Source organism: Perognathus longimembris, chromosome 3, assembly GCF_023159225.1.
Source record: "Perognathus longimembris pacificus isolate PPM17 chromosome 3, ASM2315922v1, whole genome shotgun sequence".
Taxonomy (NCBI): Eukaryota; Metazoa; Chordata; class Mammalia; order Rodentia; family Heteromyidae; genus Perognathus; species Perognathus longimembris.
Genome location: NC_063163.1, coordinates 11,879,935 through 11,900,587, shown reverse-complemented (window position 1 = coordinate 11,900,587; position 20,653 = coordinate 11,879,935). Strand labels below are relative to the sequence as shown.

General features: G+C 37.6%; 1 protein-coding gene across 1 annotated transcript in view; it reads left to right on the top strand.

Moving 5' to 3' along the window:
* The window catches only part of Gpc6 (glypican 6), a 943,908-nt gene that overhangs the window by 295,009 nt on the left and 628,246 nt on the right, over window positions 1-20,653 (top strand). The window lies entirely within an intron of this gene.

Genomic DNA, 20,653 nt, shown 5'->3' with positions numbered 1-20,653 from the left:
CCATGGCTGACATAGTTTATGATGGTAATAATATCGTCCTTTAAATCATATCACTTCATTTCCTCTTTGGTATTTTTTCTTTCCCATCGAGTTTTATTTCTTTTAACTATAGCAGGCTTCCAAACTACATCTGTGTTGCTCTAACTTATGAGTAAACTTTTCAAATAAAGTGTGTAAAATGTGTTCTTATTTATTCAAAAGATGTTTTCAATTACCATTAAGATCATTGTTGGTCTAATGTTAGCAGTTTAAATATTTGAAGCCATTCTCTGGAAACCAGACACCCCTCCAAATTCTTAAAATCTGGCATTTTCTTCATTTTATGGTGGTTTTCCAAAACAACTGTTGATTGCTCAAAGCAGAAGTCTCTTTGATGACTAGAGGCTTAGTCAGAGTAGAGTGAGTGGGTTAGTAGCTATTTTTCTTGGAATTAACCAGTCTTTCCATTCCTAGTCTTCTTGCTGCCTTAGAACTTTTCTTCATATACTCTCAACAATGGCACATCTTTCAATTATTTTGTTGAGTCAGTATTGCTTCTCATTTCATTGTGTTATACTCCTTTGCAATACCTTTCCCCCCCGGGCATCAATAACTATCTGCTAAATAGGTAGTTTCTCTACATCCATTTCTTTCTTTCAGGCTCAGTTTAGTGCACACTGAATTTGATCATTGGATTGGCTCAGGTGATCCTAAATCACAACCAAGATTTATTTCTTGGCTTGAGTTATACATGCAGAAGATGGTTGAAAGGAGATGAGGATGTGATTCACGCTTTGTCCTTTGTTCCTGAGAACCAGGCTACCAGAGGTTCGAGGCAATGGTGTGTCATTGCTATTTTAACCATTGAACTCAGGCTCATGTCCAGAAAGGAAAGACAAAGAGGGTCCCTATTTCTTCAACTGTGATGGACTGGCCTTCATCTATTCTAACCCCGTAGGAGAAAGAACTCGCACAATCTATATGATGTTATATGACTGAGAAAGGTGGGTCATGATCTTTTAGATATTTACCATTCCATAACTAGGTGGATAATGTGAGAATAATATGGGCATGTCACACAAAATGAGAATCCCAGCATGTTCCTCAAACATACCATGTCTTCCGGGTCCGAGACAGGTAATTTAGATGCTTAGTAAATTCCCCAGATGATTCATTTAGATTTCAAATTTTGAAAAACAACATTAGCATGCTCCATAAAAGATGATGCCACAGTCAGTGAGAAGTGAATATGTATTTATTTGCTTTTTTTTTTTCCGCTTGATTATCCTGGGGCTTGAACTCAGGGCCTGAGTGCTGTCCCTGAGATTTCTAGTTAAAAGCTAACATTGTACCACTTTAGCCATATCTCTTACTTCTGGATTCTTTTTTTTTTTGGCTAGTCCTGGGGCTTGGACTCAAGGCCTGAGCACTGTCCCTGGCTTCTTTTTGCTCAAGGCTAGCACTCTGCCACTTGAGCCACAGCGCCACTTCTGGCCATTTTCTGTATATGTGGTGCTGGGGAATCGAAACCCAGGGCCTCAAGTATATGAAGCAGGCACTCTTGCCACTAGGCCATATCCCCAGCCCTACTTCTGGATTCTTGGTGGATAATTAATGATAAATGTTTCATGGACTTTGCTGCTCTTGGTTAGCTTTGAAATGTGGTCTTCAGATTTCAGCCTTCTGAATGGCTAGGATTTCAGGTAGGAGCCACCTAGGATTGGTGAGAAATACATGTTTTTAAAAATGTGCCCAAAAAGAAAAAAAAAGAGGGTATGGTTTCACATGGCATATTGAGAATAATTACAACAATGACATAACATTTGTTTTCATTACATGGAGATCTCACACCCATTTTTTTTCGCTCATATTCCCGTCCTGTGGATTTACTCCCGCTATCACTGTATCTCATTTTAGTACCCTGGATACTGTATATATGTGTATTAGAACTAGGGAAGGGAAAGGGAATACCAAAATTGAGAGACAAAGGATAAAAAGAACAATTCCAAAAGCAATACTTACAAAACTATTTCGTGTAAACCAACTGTACATCTCACGGTGGGGAGAGGGAAAGGGGGAGGCAGGAGGAGGCGAGGGGCGGGGGAATGAGGGAGGCGGTAACAAGTTGAACAAGAAATGTTCTCACTGCCTTACATATGAAACTGTAGCCTCTCTGTACTTCACTTTGACAGTAAAGGAAAAAAAATACAAAAAAAAATCTCCATCATTAGGAACGGATATCATATCTAGCCACTGTTCTTTTACACAGATCTTGAGTGTAACATTGTAATCTTTCAATGAGTCTACACAAGTAAAATACAAACCTAATCCCTCACTTTCCATTCAAGTCATTGAGTATTTGCCAGAAAGCTAACATCTCTAAACAGCGTCAGTCCTTGCATCTGGCAAGAGAAGTCAGGCAAGAGGTAGACACAATAAATGTAAAAGAAACTTTATTAGAAGAAAAATGTGGCAGAGAAAGAGATCACTTAGCATAGACATGCTATGGGAAGATAGAAATTCTGCCCATTTCAGCCATCTTACAGAATGTGGCATTTGGTTAAACAGAGAGAACTGGAATTCTTGAAGATTGTTTTCTGATTGGTGGGTTTTTCTATTTCCTTTAAGGGGAGTGGTTAAAGATTTACTGTTCTGTCCTCATTTCCTCATTATTTTGTGTTCCTTCTTCATTATTTCCTAGTCCACTTTGTTTCCAGGCAGGTATGGTATTTCAGTTTATGTGCCATCTGCAAGTTTTATAAGCCCAGATTTCTTGGTTGCATACTTTTCTACTACCTTACATCCACACAATTTATAGACTTCTGATTGTGATAGAACTCCGGCAGACATTCAAAGTGTCATCACACTGGTTGTTCATGTTTCATGATTAACTTTAACTCTGGAACTAGCATTGTGCTCATGGCCTAGATGTTTAGCACCTCACAATGGTGGCTTTTTGAAGGCCACTGCATGACTGGTGAGGGAATTTTAGGACTTGTAAACAAGATTTCTTCAAGGAGAGATCAAGATGCACGTTATAAAGCTGCATCCAGTTTACTCTGTCTCTCACACACTCTCAGTACACTTGGTTACACTCATTTCACAACACTGGAATGATGATTTTTTAAAAAATCTACCTCCCTCGATTCCCAATCACTAAAGCACTTATTAATTTAAGTTTGAAGAAATAAATTCTCACATTTAATATTTTGCTTGATAAATAGCTGAGTAGATCACATTTTCTTTTCTCTCCACTGTCTCTTAGACACAGGTATAGCTTCTCTGAGCACAAATCTCAGAAACTGCCAATATAGTGAATTTTCTAGCACTGTCCTTCTATGATCTAAGAGCTAGCAGTGGAGGAGCTAATGGGAAGTCCAATAACTTACAATGCAGCGAAGATGAGGAGGGCTCTTAAAATAATATATTTCACAGGAAGAAACAGATTGCCTTATTTTAAAGTACATTTGAAACACTATGGGTTTGAGAAGGCTGTGGTGTTATTGAAAGAACATTCTCATTTCAAAAGCCAGGCTTTGTGTGCCTGAATTTCAATCTAAGTTATCTTGAACTTGGTTTCACACTAAAAGGACTAAGAGCTATTTCATTGTGAATGGAAATGCAAGATTAAGAAAAGAGGATAAAAACCACAGCCCTTCTGATTTTCCTCAGAAAATACAATGGTAATCTTTTACAGAAAGTAAAGCAAAACAAAATAACTGGCATGTGGCACTTAGGGAAATGCCATGAGGGTAAAGTCACAAGCAGGTAAATCATAAATTATGGTAATAAGGCTCTTAATAGCTCCAGATAACCAGATTGTATAGAAAACCTAGCTAATGCCACTATAACTGGCTTAACAAAGGATGTAAATCAACACATTGGTATCAGTTGCCATAACAAAATAGTGCTATTTGAAATAAAACCAAGGGCTGAGAGCTGGCTGTACCTAAGAGGAGATAAACTTACTCGTAAGCAATAACAAATGCATGGGCTTTCACCAATGAAGTTTTAATTCTGGGGCTGAAGTTAACTGCTCTTAGAATCTAACACTTGAAGGGAGGCCCACATTTTGAGGGAAAGAAGCTTTGGGAAAATGTTTCAGGTAACATTATTTGTCCTTTGTGGTTTGTGTTCAAATAATTTTTAACTTTCTGAGTTCACAATTTTGTTTATTCTACACAATATGAAATGAAGTAAAATACAGAAGATATAAAGTGAGTATGAAAGTATGTGGCAGTGTTTTATTCTTACCCCCATGGCACTATAAGTATATAAAGGAGAAGAATTTAACCTTTAAAAAAATGATGCTATTGTCACCATTCAAACAGTGATCCGAGTCAGGCACCAGAATATAATATTACTATTAGAAGACTCCAAGTTACACATGACATGCTTCATCCATAAATTTCCAGCCAATGCACCAAATATGCTACCAGGAATTTAGGGCAGCTAGTTGACTTTGGTCCTTCCATCTGGCAAGAGAAGAACTGGGGCAAGATGTGAACCTCAGTGTAGGTGATAGGAAAAATTATTTTATATATATATGGCAGAGAAAGAGAGCATGTAGCATAGATGAGGCACTGGGAAGACAGAATTTCAGCCCAGCTGGCCATCTTGGCCTTCTCCCTCATTAAAGACCCTGACTTTGCATTAAATAGTGAGAATTAAGATGGCTTCTGATTGATGGGTCTCCTTTTTGTTTTTCCTAAGGTTGTGTCACCCAAACCCTAAGATTTAGTGCATGCTCTTTTTTTTTTCTTCATTCTTTTTGTCCTTCTTTCCTCCTTCTTTTGGAGCTGTCTTCTCCCATTTCCTTGTCAGGCATATTTTGGTTGATCAACTTTCCTAGCTACCTGTAGGATGTATTGGCCACAATTCCCTGGCCATCTGCTTTTCTTCTAGCTTGGTACCACTATATCATCTTAGAGCTTAGAAAGTCAAAGTTCATCTATTGCCTTTCATTTTCTTCCTTTTTCCTTAATGGGAAGGTCAAAGTAAAAGTACTCTATGTGTCACATTTGCCTGAGGATTATAAAAAAATAACTTCACCCCTTTTCTCACAGACCTGGCCACCTTATGTGGAAAACAGGACCCTTATGTTCGCTGGGTTCCCATTAAACTAAGAAGGTTGTGCTGGGAATAGGCTCCTCCCACTGTTGGGGGTCCCAGTTTCCGAACTGTGAATTCTTGGTCTTCTCTTTCAGTCTATAAGCTCTTAGGCTTCAGCTTTTCCTGCTGTCCACTGAGGTAGGTAGGCTGGGGGCTCTTACCTAGGGCTTGGGCTCACTTCTGATAGAAGATGAGACCACACTGTAAGCTCCAACAATTACTGGAACATTAAAACATTTCTTTTCTCTTTTTCCTTTAAGCCTAAGGGCAAATTCCTTGTGAGCAAGAGTAGAAAGAAAGAACCTTCTGAGTAGCTTTCTTGTGAATACCTTATTCCTTTCTCATGCAAATTTGTCTTTTTAGCCAGGGTTTCTGAATTTGTTTCTGGAAAGAATTAGTGTACCTCCACTTTCTTCATTCTAGAGCGGCATTTCCCTGGTGAGAAAACCTGCATTTATTAGGAACACGTTGTTGTCCTCATTCCAGATCCTCTCTCCGTTTTTATCCTTTATTTCAGATTAATAAAGTTTCTGTGCGATTCAAGTAGAGACAGTATTGTTTTAATGCTGGCTATAAATACACAATTTTTCTTTCACTATGACTGGTAAATATGGGGGGAATCAGACAATAGTAAGGTTGTAGAATTTGCTTATTGAAAAGTTTCATCGGCTGATTTGATAATAATAATGGATTAAACAGCACACCTTGAAAGGGCTCTATAGGATCCATAAAATGAACATATAGAGACACATGCATGTGCGCAAGTGCACATACACACGGCACACACACATACACACACATCACCCACATAATTTGCTGGTTCTAATGCAATAGAAACACCTTGTTCCAAAATAATTCAGCATTTCCAAATGACCTCAACAGAGCATGAAATTGATTCTAAGCATGGAATCCAGTATTACTGTTCCTCTAGTAAGCCAGCCCAGCCCCAGACATTGAGCAGCTAGCTATCTTATGTCACCTCTTGTGGTCTGAGTCATTAACTTCTAACTTACAGCAGTCCATCCAATTTGGTTTCGATGGAGCCCTTTCTGATGGCCATTTCTACAAGTAAATTTCTGGTCTTTGCCAAAAAATAAGGAATTGCTTTTTTTTGGAAATATTTAATAGTCATTGGCCACTTAATGTATATAAACCATGTTGCTTTTACTATTACTTTGTCTTTGGGGTGTTTTGTTTGTAGTTCTACTTTTCCCATAAGTCCTATATAAGGTTTTGTATAGCACCATGCTTGCTTGTTTTGAAACTCAGGTTTCAAGTTTATACCTGAATTGACCGCAATTGAGTAGGAAGGCACACAGCAATGTTAGAGACAGCCTGAAGAGTTTACATTGCTTCTGGAAGTCTGTGGATCATTGTGCCTACATTGTTGTTCTCCAGAAAGACCTAGCCTCAGAGAAGCTGTTTGCAGCAAATCATAGAGATTCTGCCCTTTAAAACTGAGTTCAGATTGCACTAAGGAATTATGGATAAAATGAAGAAAACTCACAGAATCCTGAGATTAAGTTCTTTGATCATGTGCGTGTATCAAAGAAAATGCGAGTTTGGGGGCGGGGAATAGTGGTAGAGTGCTTGCCTCGTATTCATGAAGCCCTGGGTTCCCCAGCACCACATATACAGAAATGGCCAGAAGTGGAGCTGTGGCTCAAGTGGCAGAGCGCTAGCCTTGAGCAAAAAGAAGCCAGGGACAGTGCTCAGGCCCTGAGTTCAAGCCCCAGGACTGGCCAGAAAAAAAAAAGAAAATGAGAGTTTGTTTAATCGATGCATTGGTTGCTTGGGTTTAGATGAGAGGCGAGCTAAAAAGCACAAGAAAGAAATGTGGATTCATAGTTTAAACAAGCACAAGGCAAATTAGCACTCAGAATTTGGAGCCCTCATACTCACTTGTTTCTGCAGATTGGTCACCTGGTTAGCTGGGCTTAGTGAAAATGAATATGATGACCCTGATGTACAAGTTATAAAGGATTCTCAGAAGTTAGTGATCTAGCTCAGAGCTAGAACATTTACCTAGCAGACAGAGGTCCCTGGATTGATTTTAAGATTGAGGCAAGAAAAGTAGGAATAGAGGCAAATAGAATTTATTTGCAAGTGACAGTAAGGTGCCAGACGTGTGGATGGCCTTCTAGCTACTAAAGGGTTGGTTTAAGTCCTCAACTGGATTGCACCTGTACAGTCTGCCTTATGCCAGAGGAGGAACAGGAAGAGGAGGAGGAGGAAGAGGAGAAAGTGGAGGGAGAGGAGGAAGAAAATTATGAGGAGGACAAGGAGAAATGGGAAAAAGTACAGATTAATTGAGGCAAGAGAGAGAGAAGGGGACCCAATAATTAGTGGTACACTTGCAATGCTATGGGGTTCCCCTTTTATATCCCTTTCTGCAAGCCTCAGCTGTTGTAGTCTCTGGCTGAATCACTGTCCAACTGTCCACCTCAACTCAAAGAAAGGGCTGACTGACCCCTATGGCTCTGCTCTAGGTTCTCTGCGTGCATTGTCTCCACTGGGCTTCTGTCTCACCCTATGAGCTTCGTTTTTTTCCTTCTCAGTTGTCCTCAGTAATATTTGCTGAGAGATTTTTTTAAATGTAGAGAAAGGATGAAGAAGTATAAAGTAGAACCGAAGAGCTTGTGTAAGATGGCAAGGAAAAAAAAGATTCTTAACTGAACTAAATGAAGTGTAGAAGAAATCTCTGGAGTTCTGGGGGAATGATATTTTGCACGAAGGGAACCGAAGTGTGCAAAAGAACTTGCATGTGCAAAGGAGCTGAGGTGCTACTAGGTAAGTGAAGCACAGAGAAATTTTGAGAGGAATTCAGCTATCCTTGGAGACTGCAGCCAGAAGCCATCTGTACACTGTCACTCAAATACTGACCCAGCACTATGGTCCACTGGTCCTTGGAGGTGCTTACCTTCTCATCTTCCCTCTGCCTTTGTTCCTGCCTTTTGCCCCGTGTGTTCCTCAGAAACGAGAGTGCACATGGCCATGATGCTTTCCCAGCTGTCTTCTGTGCTGTGGCTTTGGTCCAACTTCAGATATATCCCAGAGAGCCATGGCACTTCCAATCAGGACTTCCATCAAATTCAGGAAAGACCCACTGATTCCTCTTTCTCTTTGCTTTCGACACATCTGTATGCCTATTGCATGATAAAGGGGGAATGAGGTGTGGTCAGCCAATGCACATCCTTTCACAGGGCTGAGAGCAAGGAGGTTTCCCTTGCTGATTGTGTGAATATATTTCAGGAAGTTCTGCAGTGATGGAGGCCTGGGGTCAGTGCCAAGACTTCTGGCTTCATTGAGCTCAAGTTGGGCCATTAGCATCAGCTGTCTGCAGTCCATTAGTTGTATGTACATTACTTTGGGTTGATGTCAACGGTTGAGTGGAAGGTGTTATGGGTAGTGAATGTACTTGATTCTGTGGATTGTAAAATTTTATTTCCATGACTTTCCCATGACTGAAAAGAGATCAGATTTTGGATTAAGATATTTGAATAAAGACATTCACATACTTCTAAAAACTATTGTATAAATTTAAGAATTATCAGTTAGTGGGAATAACTGTTTTTAAAAGGTGTTGTCTTGGCCTTTATAGAGTCCATTTTCTGATAGAATTTCAAAAGTATTCCAAAGTACTCAAATCAGTTTTTTACTAGAAAACGTGGAAATGAAAAACAGACAAAAACTAGACTAACTGAACAAAGGATTCCAGTAGTAATTGTTGGTACCCTTTTAGGAAGAAACCAGGAAGTTGGACCAAGTAACTTTGGCTCTATTTGTAAACATAAATAAATAAATAATCCTTTCTTTGTTAAAGAAGAAAAGTTTGCTAGACTAGAAAATGGTCATGTAAAATTTGCTGCACTAGCCAGAAAAAAAAAAGAGAAAAATTGACTTTTCAAAATCATCATGACTTAACACCAACAATGCATTTGCTTCAGATGACTTTTAAAATGTGGCTATACAGTCTTTGAATTTTGCTTAGCAGAGTTGAAAGCCTCTAGGAAAAGGTTAAACACACAGTCTGTTTATGTAGATAGTGAGTCTGGTGATACATTGGAAATTGGAACAGCGCTGCTTGCTACACTCAGACATTTTGAGATCTTTTAAGCCATCTGGAAATTCATATATTCTCATTTTGAAGGCTGAATGACTATTAGGAAAATAGTTATGTGAATATTTTCTGAATAAAGATACATATAATATTTATAAATAACACCATTAGTACAATATGGGAGACATTATAGTAGCTCTTTTTATCTAATAACTACAAAGACTTTAAGGCATAGAAATAGTGTACACTTTCAGTGATAGCTAAAAAGTGATAGTAGAGAATTGTTTTAATTATCTACCTGACTCCTAATTCAGACAGTTTATATTCAGTTACTAGAACGTTCAAAAAGATGAAATTAACTTGAACCATCACATATTTTCTGAAACATGTAGCCAATTGTCCAGATACTATGTTTTGATGTAACAAAATATGTTTTCTATCTCTAAGGACCCCTGTAGGTAAAATTGGAGACATTCCCACATTCCCCATGAGATTTTTCTGTAAATAATGTTCATGAGGAATGGCCCTGCCTTAAAGAATATGTGAAAGTAGAAAATCAGTTACACATTTATAGCATTAGCATTTCTTTTCCCTAAGTTATTCTCCCTTTCTTGATTGAGGAAAGGAGAGATTGCAATTTTATCTTAGCAACATCTTCCTTCTATTATATTTGCTAATATGGAATCTGAAGTATAAATATCTGCTACTTTCACCTTCAGTATTTTTCCTAAAGTCTAGAAACCCTTTCTTTCTTATCTATGAAAGTGCCAATGATAATTGCATCTAACCTACAGGGTAATAGTGAGAAAGAAATCAAATGATAGATATAAAGTAGATCACATTTGGTTTGGCCATGGGCAGTACAGAATCTGAGTTAGGTATTATTGTCATTATTTTATGTCCACAGTATTCTGGGTTCTTGTGGATGATTAGATTGGTCATTAGGCTGATTGATTTTGCACTTGGCACAATGGTAGTTACTCAAGAGCTTTCTCTGAATGCAGTATTTTCAGTTTAGTAATGTCCACCAAGTCTTCATATGTAAACCAATTTCACAGTTAGCAGTTAGCTAAGGTAAGCCATGGCTTGCTAGTTCTACCCGTGCCCACAGCTGTCGAACTAGACCCCTCCTGCATAACTAGCCATTGATTACATTTTACATATAAAGCATATTCAAGCATACATTAGGTGAAGAATATATCAAAAGTTAGATCCCATGAGCACTCAAGCAACTTGTTTGAAAAATATTTTTATTTGATATCATTATCATTATTATTTTTGTTGTTTTTGCTATTGTTATTAGTCCCATTATTGAGGCTTGAACTGAGGTCATCAAGATCTTACTAGACTTTTGCATTCAAAGCTGACTTCCTATCACGTGAACAATACCTCAACTTCTGGCTTTTTGCTAGTTAAGTGGAGATAAGACTCATAGGCATTTCTGCCCAGGCTATCTTTGAATAGTGATCCTTAGATCTTAGCATCCTGAGTTGCTAGGATTATGGTTGTGAACTAACAGTATGTAAATACAAACTAATTTTCTGTCCTTCAAGAGATGTGTGAATTCTTCATAAAGCAATATTTATTTGAGCCATCCATTTATTTGGTACTAGAAAATGATGGGTTTGGGCTGGGTCCCTACAATTAAGAAAGGTATTTTCAGTGGCTGGTCACAGATCGTTCATCTTATCAATGAACATAAATCTTCCTTGTTAGTTTCATTTAATTTTACTTTTATAGAATAAAATATTTTGTTTTCCATATTAGTATGAGATTATATTTAGCAACTTTTTTTTTCTAAGTTGCTATTCTTTCCACACAATTCCTTGTCCCTTATTGACTTTGCTTGAGTTATGGGCTAAATTGCATATATTGAAATCTTCAGGACCAGAGAATATGGCAGCAATTGCAGGTATGATCTTGAGACATGCAATTAAGTGACAGTTAGGTATTAGGTACTAATTAAATATGAATACTGTTCTCATGAGAAGAGAGTATCTAGACACAAGTATATACTGAGGGAAGACCACATGAAGTTACTGAGAGGAAGTGACCAATATCAGGCCAAAAGGGGAACGCAAGTAATCCATCCCACATTGATATCACATGTCCTTCTGTTGTTCATGCTACTCACTTGCTAATACATTATATCTAAATATTAATTCAAATTGAATATTTTTTTTGCCCATCCTGGGGCTTGAACTCAGGGCATGAACACTGTCCCTGTGTTCTTTTTACTCAGGGCTAGCACTCTACCACTTGAGCCACATCTTTTTCTGTGTATGTGGTCCTGAGGAATCAAACCCAGGGCTTAATGCACACAAGGCAAGAACTAGGCCACATTCCAAGCCCCTCAAATAGTATATTTTTACAAAGCATTTTTTTTGGTAATACTTGTATGGAAGGTCCACATAGGTGCCTTGTGCTTTAATTTCCCTTTATATTTTTTCATGAATTTTGTCCCTTTAACTGATCATCCATCACTAATGATTGCTTGGAAATGTGTTTGTGTGTGTGTATGCATGTGTGTGTAACATACTATATATATATATATATATATATATAGCATTACACATAGCCTATATATATAGAAATATATGTGCATATACACATATCCACATATATTTATATTATACATACATACATACATACATATATATGTACATACACACACCATGATAAATATCTATCTGCACACTCATAATATTTAGCATTTGTAAAAGAATGCACCTACCTATGCACATTGTCTACAAAGATCTTCAAATAACCAGATAACTTTCTTCTACTATAAGAACCACAATGTTACCTCCCTCCATTTTGATTATTTGTTTCCTATACACATGTCAACTAGCTTTGGATACATGCAAAAAAACACATGTTCAAGCTGTCAACCATCAAAAGATTATGATAAATAGATGCCGTTAGATCATAAATGCATTATGATAAATAGGTGCCAGTGGCTCACCTCTGTAATCATAACTGCTCAGGACGGTGAGATCTGAGAATCAGAATTCAAAACCAGCCTGGCAAGAAAGTTCATGGGACTCTTATTTCCAATTAACACACACACACACACACACACACACACACACACACACACACACACACACACAAATTTGGAGCTGTAGCTCAAAGTGTTAGAGCCCTAGCCTTGAACAGAAAATATCAGAAACAGCACCCAGGCCCCAAATTCAAGCCCCAGGACCAACCCCCCCCCTCCAAAAAAAAACAAGAAAATATTATAATAAATATTACTTATCCTGAAAATATTTAGTTCTGATAAAATAGAAAACAAAGAATATAATAATAGCTTTTCATGGGCTGGGAATGTGGCTTAGTGGTAGAGTGCTTGCCTTGCATGCATGAAGCCCTGGGTTCGATTCCTCAATACCACATATATAGAAAAAGCCAGAAGTGGCACTGTGGCTCAAGTGGTAGAGTGCTAGCCTTCAGCAAAAAGAAGCCAGAACAGTGCTCAGGTCCTGAGTTCAAGCCTTAGGACTGGCAAAAAGTAATAATAATAATAGCCTTTCAATCCTATCAAGTAGAAAGATAGTTCCTGCACTGAGTGAAATTTTTGCCAAGAGCTTTTTAGAAGAATTTGGTTCTCCAAAGTCAAGAACTGCCAAATTGTTTTTTGTTTTTTTTTTTTTTTTGCCAATTTATAATTTGGCAAATACCTTTTTTGTTTTTTATTGAATCCCACATTTAATGTGTTCCTCTGGGTTGTACTTGTGAGAACTGATTACTGAGTAAATTTATGTGGGGAAGTAAATAAGAATGTTACTTCAAGGTAATTGAGTTTTGTAGATGAAAGACAGCCTTTCTGGGTTTAGAAACATGGGACACTGGGACTATTGTAAACCACATTTTGCCCAGACCTGAGTTTTATAACTTTCCCAGAATGTTCTTTTGCCATTAAAGAGGCAAGGTAGATTTCTGCTTAACCAATAACTCCAGGTTTCGTAAAGACAAACAAAGTAAAATAGAAAAGAAACAAACGAAAACTACAGGGAGTGGGAAGTTAAAGAAAAGACAATCATGTTATGGTTTCTATCCCTTGAAAATATTTAAATTCAGGTTTTGAAATTTCTCAACCGATGCTGTTGTTTACTTCAATTTTATTAGAGACGAATTACATCTCAGGAAGTCTTTAGTCAAAATTTGAGACTCTACAGTTGAAAGAAACCATTATTTTAAATTGCTAACTTTATATTTTGGTTTCCTCTAGGAATCAAGGAACTTTTAAAATGAGATAGAAATTACTATTTATTTTTGATAAGGTTTGCATACTTTATAGTCATCCAGTAAATCCTTATTTTACTTCATCTTGCTTTTTTAACAGTTTAGTTCATAGAATGTGGCTTTTAATTTCACTTCCTATTTCATGGTCTGAGAGATTCTAGAGTATAGATTTGGATACATTGTAACTGAATTGAAGATCCTTGAAGTTCTAAATCATCTGATTATCTTTGTTCTAGAAAAGACATTATCCCATTCTTTATTAGTTCAGCCTATCTACCTCTTGTCTGTCCTGCTTTGAAAACTCAAACCACTTTGGTTGGAAATACAAATTATTTAAACATGGAAAATAAACAAAGGTCATATCTAGTAAAGACTATTAGATTTTGTTTTCTTGTTAGCATAATCACTTAGACCTGATAAACAGAAAAGATTATATTCAAATATCATCTATAGAACACCTACTTAACAGTGGTTAATTTAATAGTGGTTAAATACTGAATGTCACCTTTTTTTTTCTCCCTTATTAAAAAGTGAGAATTTATCTACTGTCAAGACGACTTTTATGAGTTTTTTTTGTTGTTGTTTGTTATTATTGTGTTTGGGTTTGATGTTTCTCTGCAATTCTTTGATTTTTAATTCTTGGATGCAATAAAGATTGCTGAGTGAAGAAGAGAATCACAAGAGTAAGGGACAGGAGTTAAAAATGAAAGTAGCAGCAAGTGCATAAGGAAGTCCTAGGCTTTCTCTGTTTTCTTAGTCAGGTTTACTCATACTCCACTGGCACATTCTGCTTAAGATGATCACTTCACTTACAGGCACCTAAATAAGAGAAAATGTTTTCATAGCTTTAGTAAAAAAAAAAAAAAAGGCAAAAGAGCTGGGTGTGGGTGTAGGTGACTCATGCTTGTTGTTGTTGTTGTTGGGAGTCCTGGGCTTTAAACTCCAGGCTTGAGCACTGTTCCTGGCTTTTTTGCTCAAGGCTAGCACTCTGCCACTTGAGCCACAGTACCCCTTCTGGCCGTTTTCTATATACGTGGTGCTGAGGAATTGAACACAGGGCTTCATGTATAGGAGGCAAGCACTCTTGCCACTAGACCATACTCCCAGTCCTCATGCTTGTAATCACAGCTACTAGAGTGATGAGATATGAGGATTGTAGTTCAAAGCCAGGCTGGGCAAGAAAGTCAGTGAGACTCTTATCTCTAATTAACCACTAAAGAGTGAGAGTGCTAACCTTGAGCACAAAAGCTCAGATACAGCTCGCATACCTTGATTTCAAGCCCAGGACACACACACACACACACACACACACACACACACACACACAGAAAGGCTAATGAAGATGAAATAATAACAATCATGAGTCTGATAAACTATAAAACCCATCACAGACCTAGCCAGAGTTTGAAATATATTAGTGTAATTTAGTGTAGAGCGTACAGGTCTTACAATGCAATAACATCACATAGAATTTAGTCAAATTAAAATATATCACCTAATTTAAAACAAGGTTGAAAATACAAAGTACAAATTTGAAATCATTAGAACTTATAAAATTATAACGCATGTAAGCTTGAGTTCAGTTTTTTTTCCCAAAACTAAGATGAAGTGGTTCAGTCGGCGAGTGGTTGTTCAGTAGAGTCTGGTGTGTAGTTGTTCAGTTTGGCCCAGTGAGTAATTATAAATTTTCTCATTATAGACTTTATCCTAGAAAGACAGGAAGCTATAGCAGTCTGGTGCACATCAAAGAAATCCCACAGTGAGATTTTTTCAAGCAAGTTTCAGTGAGATTCACTTGAAGCACACTACTTCATTTGTGTTATCACTAGGAAAAATGAAAGGAACACTTCTTTTCATTGTTCCCCCACTTTTTGCTGGTTCATGAATTTCCTTCAACCATAGTACCACGATTTTGGCATTGCGTTATATAACTCTAACACCCCTGAGAAAGAAAGAGAACAGCATCGTGATACCTTCTCAGTATTACAAAAATGAACAATGCTTTGAGAATATTGGTCTAAAACAAGAGTCAATTACTGGAGCTAGAATAAAGGTGCTATGGTTGTTTATTAAAAGTGAGACAAAAATAATTGGGGTTGTTTATCAGGTTTAACAATAAGCTAAAGTAAGATTCTTTTTTAAAAACTTGAACTTATATATTCAATAGTGGTGGGCATTGAGGTCATTAGCTTTTGTAGGCAGAAATAAACAATGAATTATGGAAAATATAACAATTAAGATGCCAGACTGAAACTCTATTTTCTCACATGCTTGTCAAGATAACAAGGAAAATTGCAAGACCTTCACTATGTATTGTGACAGAACTAACAGATTACAAGGCAGAATCCATTTCCATTATATTCCTGATTATTACCCTGTGGTGATATTGTTTCTCAAGGATACATGTGCCAACTTTTGTTGACATTGGACTTACTTTGGCCAGAGGAAAGTGAGAAGAGTCCAAAAGTGTCAGTACCCAGCCTCAGATGCAATTACCTTTTTTCCCCAGTTCTTTTGATCTTTCTTTTTGCCACAAGAATGGTCTCACCCTTAAGTTTAGTTTTGGTCCCTCTGGGCACCAAAATGAGAAAAGTAGGAAGCTGAGCTGACATATTAACTAACAGTGTATGGAAAGTATCAGTGAGAGGAAAGTTTATTACTAAGAATGCATTTTTATTGCGCTATGTCTCTGAGATTTATTTGTTATTACAGCAAAGCTGACTAATTTGGAAATTTGTATGTTTTTATATTTTAAAACTGTGCCCAACCCTACCATGTGCTGTTTCAATAAAAACCCTCCCTCCCTCTCACCAGAGCCTCTTTCCTCCTTTCGGAGCAGAACCATTTCTTAAAGAGGGATAAGCAGGTGAAGTTCTGGACTTTTTAGTCCTATCACATGGGAATACTTAGAAGTAGAACTGGCTGGTTTCGCTGGAAAGTGAGAGAGTCAGAACGAGGAAAGTGCCATAACCAAGGAAGCAATGCTGACATTCCTGAAAACATTTAGACAATGGCATTTGTCCAATAGATTACATGAATATATTCACTTTTAGAGTATAGTAACAGATTGTGGACATTTTAGAAGTGAATATTCATCGGGCTGGGGATATGGCCTAGTGGCAAGAACACTTGCCTCGTATACATGAAGCCCTGGGTTCAATTCCCCAGCACCACATATATAGAAAACGGCCACAAGTGGTGCTGTGGCTCAAGTGGCAGAGTGCTAGCCTTGAGTAAAAAGAAGCCGGGACAGTGCTCAGGCCCTGAGTCCAAGGCCCAGGACTGGCAAAAAAAAAAAAAAAAAAAAAAAAAAAAGAAGAAGTAAATATTCATATCTGTATCTTATATTGATTTCTGATCCTAAGCACACTATTTGAGTTCCTTGTTGTTCCCTGAAATTGAAGTACTTGCTGACTAAAAGGAAACTAATCATTAAAATAGAGGTCCCTTGCTACAATATTTTACCAAATCAAGGCACAGAAACCTGCTGATGTCATCCCTTGAAATTTCCCTGCTTTGTTTCCCCATAATGTTTCCTTGAGGTAGGATTTCTTGTGTCTGGGTACATATGTGAAATATAACATCAATCATTCTCAGATATTACCTCAACCTGGCACTGTTAGTTCACACATGGAATCCTAGCTAATCAGAAGCTGAGATCTGAGGATCAAGGTTGGAAGCCAGCTGGGTCACACAAATCTGAGTGTCATATCTCCAATTAACCAGCAAAAACCTGGAAGTGTGCTTCAAGAACTAGAGTCAAAAAACCAAGTGAGAACATGTGGACCTGAATTTGAGCTTCAGCACTCACTCTGTCTCTTTCTCTGTCTCTGTCTTGTCTCTCTCTCTCTTTCTCTCTCTCTGACACATACAGACACAAAACACACACACACACACACACACACACACACACACACTTCTTAAATGCAGAATCCTCAGGTAAAGTTTTATAGTAAATTTACTTTCCAAGGTAAAACTCAGATGAAGCACTGAGACTTTGGTCAGCTATAATTACATAATAGCATCCTGTTTCTAAAGTTGAGTCTTTGTACAGTAGTTAGTACTATAGACTGCTAAAAATCAACACACTTTTTGCATTCTGAAAGTGCAGTTCTCAACTTGAAATGCAATGGAATAAGTTAATGATGATGGAAGGGCATTCTCTGGAAGTAAGAATAACATTCAGGCAACATGACCTCCATATGTGCCTGTCATATTAGAAATGACAAATGGGGACATTCCAGAGGTGACCAGCTTGTTCCTATCATTTCGTATTATGCAAGGCATGGTAGTCACCTTAAAAGAATATATAGACAACTTTGCAAATTCACAGATTGCTAAGCATTCCCAAAACATCAAAGAAGAAAGTCAACATATCACCTTCATGTGCACGGTAGAAATGCAGGGCCACATTTTAGAGTAGAGTTTCAATGGCTCTGAATGGGATTTTTATGAGAACGCTCTCATCACACTGCTATAAAATTTCACTGAAGTTGTCAAGTGCAGCAACAAAATGTGCATAACATTTAGCCAGGTGGCATTTGGTGATGTGTCACTTCCGTGAGGCAAAGGTATTATCTCATGAGTTTTCAAATGTGGTTCCATAGTTAGGGATAGGCTAATTGATTAACAATGTTTCAAAGACGAGGATGAGAATAGTCATGTGGTTTGATTTATATGTATGTATGAGGAACCTTTTGTTTTGACAAGAGTAAAACCTTTTCAGTTTGACTTTTTTGTCTAAAATTATATTTTTACACATTGGACGTTCTTTGAAAAGTACACTCCAAGTATAAAACTATTTAAATCTTTGAATCCCATTTTAAAAACAAATAGCCTCAGCTGTCTTTGGAAAAAAGAAATAACTCTATTGCAATACTACCCATAAATTTCTATCCAAGACACATTTACCATTTATTTTAATAACTCTAACAAGGTTCCTTTCTGCCATCTGTATCACAGACTAGCAAGCCTTTCAGGCTTCTTACTTTGGAACGAAGTGTCAAAGTTATCGTGGACATTGATTAAAGATGACAACAACATTATAACCATATACAAAAGCCAACCATGACAAGTTGTTCTTTGAAAATTGACTTTTTAACTTGAAACTGTGGAGGAGAGTGGAAAGTTCACTTTTATAGAACATAATATGTAAAGTATCTGAATGATACTAAAGCAAGTTTTTATTTCTTTATGATAGTCTTTGCATAATAGCAAAATACTATCTGTTTATATTAAGATGATTACTCAACTCATGAAACATTTTTATCTCCTTTTATAGAGCTAAATTTCAGGTGCTCAGTATTGTAGCAGGGAAAAAATTATAAGGAAGAAATACTAACAACCTGCCATCTTCTGTTCTGAATGTAGCAATGAAATGAAGAAACGTAAAAATGAAGCAAGGTTTGGGCTGAGAGACAAATGGAGCAAGGCAATATTTTTTACATGGATGCTCAGGGAAGGATGGTCTAAGTGCTCCCCACACTGGGCGAAGGAGAAATACAAATGTCCGGAGGTAGCAACATGCTTGGAATATCCCTGGAGTTCGAGAATGGTGATATGGCTAGAATGGAATGGGCTGAAGGCAAATATCACATTAGAACCCTTGGAGAAGTTCGTAAATTCATATGTGGTCTCATGGGAAATTATTTCTCACGATAGATAGATAGATAGATAGATAGATAGATAGATAGATGTAGATCTAGATATACATTAGATGAGACTGGAGTTTGAGCTCTGAGCCTTCCACTTTCTAGACAAGCAATTCATTCTTAAGCCACACTCCTAGCTGTTTAAGCTTTAGTTACTTTTCAACCAGAGTCTTACGTTAATGTCTTGAGGGCCTGTACCACAATCTTCCTTTTTACGTTTTCCATAAATCTGAGACAACACCTGCATGCCACTATGCTTAGCTTCTCATTTGGCGATGTGGAGTGTACAGAATTTTTTTCCTCAATCTGGCCTTTAGTATCTGCCTCTCAATTTCCTGGGATTATAGGAGCCAGCGACAATACCCAATCTTCTTCTAAGCAGGGTAGAAAGTTTATAGTAGAGATCCAAGTCATTTGCACAATGATCTGATTTGTTTGGAGGAGAGGGTGTGGAATTTGGAAAACCCATCAGGAGACTGCTGAAATATCTTAGATGGAAGAGATGATGGCAGCCTGAGCCAAAATAATATCACGCAGGTAGTCATGGGGCTCAGACTCCGTGTCTATTTGGAAGCTGAGAATACCAGTTTGGTTTTCAACAGAAACATAAGCAGAGTATAGAATGACTCCAAGTTTAGAACTGTGCTTCATTAGGTGGATAAGCCAAAAGGAATGATGTCTCAGAAAGGATCATTTCATATGTCAGACATTCTGAACCCGGTAGGATTTGTTAACAGAACTCACAGAGTCTGCCATCTGGACTGGGGAAAATATTTTATTTTCCATTTTCAGAAATTCTTCATCTTTAATTGTATCTCTAGCCTCATTACCAATGGAACTCACACATGCATTCATATCACATTACATTTGGGGCATATAGCTGCTAATGTAATTTATACTCATTACCACTTCCCAATAATTATTGGCAATTAGATCTGTTGCCAGGTCTTATTATTAGATGTGTGAATACAGCTCATCTATCATAACAACCCTAATATCCTAACTTTCTTTCAACACAATTATTTCCTTTGGAATGACAGGTATTTTATTTTAGTTATTTTTAGAAATTCTCTTCAGAGAGTGTTCACAGGCATTAGGAGAATGTCAGAGCTCCATGGGTCACATATGTTGAAACATTCCTTTTAACCACAGTGTACTCCACTGAAAAGTAAACGAGTGGACACAAGAAATGCAGTGTAGATACTAAAGATAAGTGATCTCTCATCCTGGGCTTAGAATGGGACAAGTGCATTGTCCAAATCATCCCACGACACACAGGAGGCCCTGAGTACCCAGTCTTCAGAATGAGGGGCAAAGACAATGGTGGAACCCAAGTACTGGCTACGACTTAGTGTGAATCAGTTTACCTAGGTACAAGCTGCGCAGACTACATCCAGCGGGCCTTGGCTTCATGGACGGCTCAACCACTTTTCTCTATGTAACTGTGGAAATGTGAGCAACATAGTCACTATACCAAAGTCAATTTTCCTCTTAGGCTTCAAGCAAATCTTTTGTTAGTCCCCTACATCTCGCATATTGTCTTCTGAAGCACAAAAGAAACAAACCTTCAATTCTTCCTCACTGAAGGTGTCTAGCTGGCCAGTTC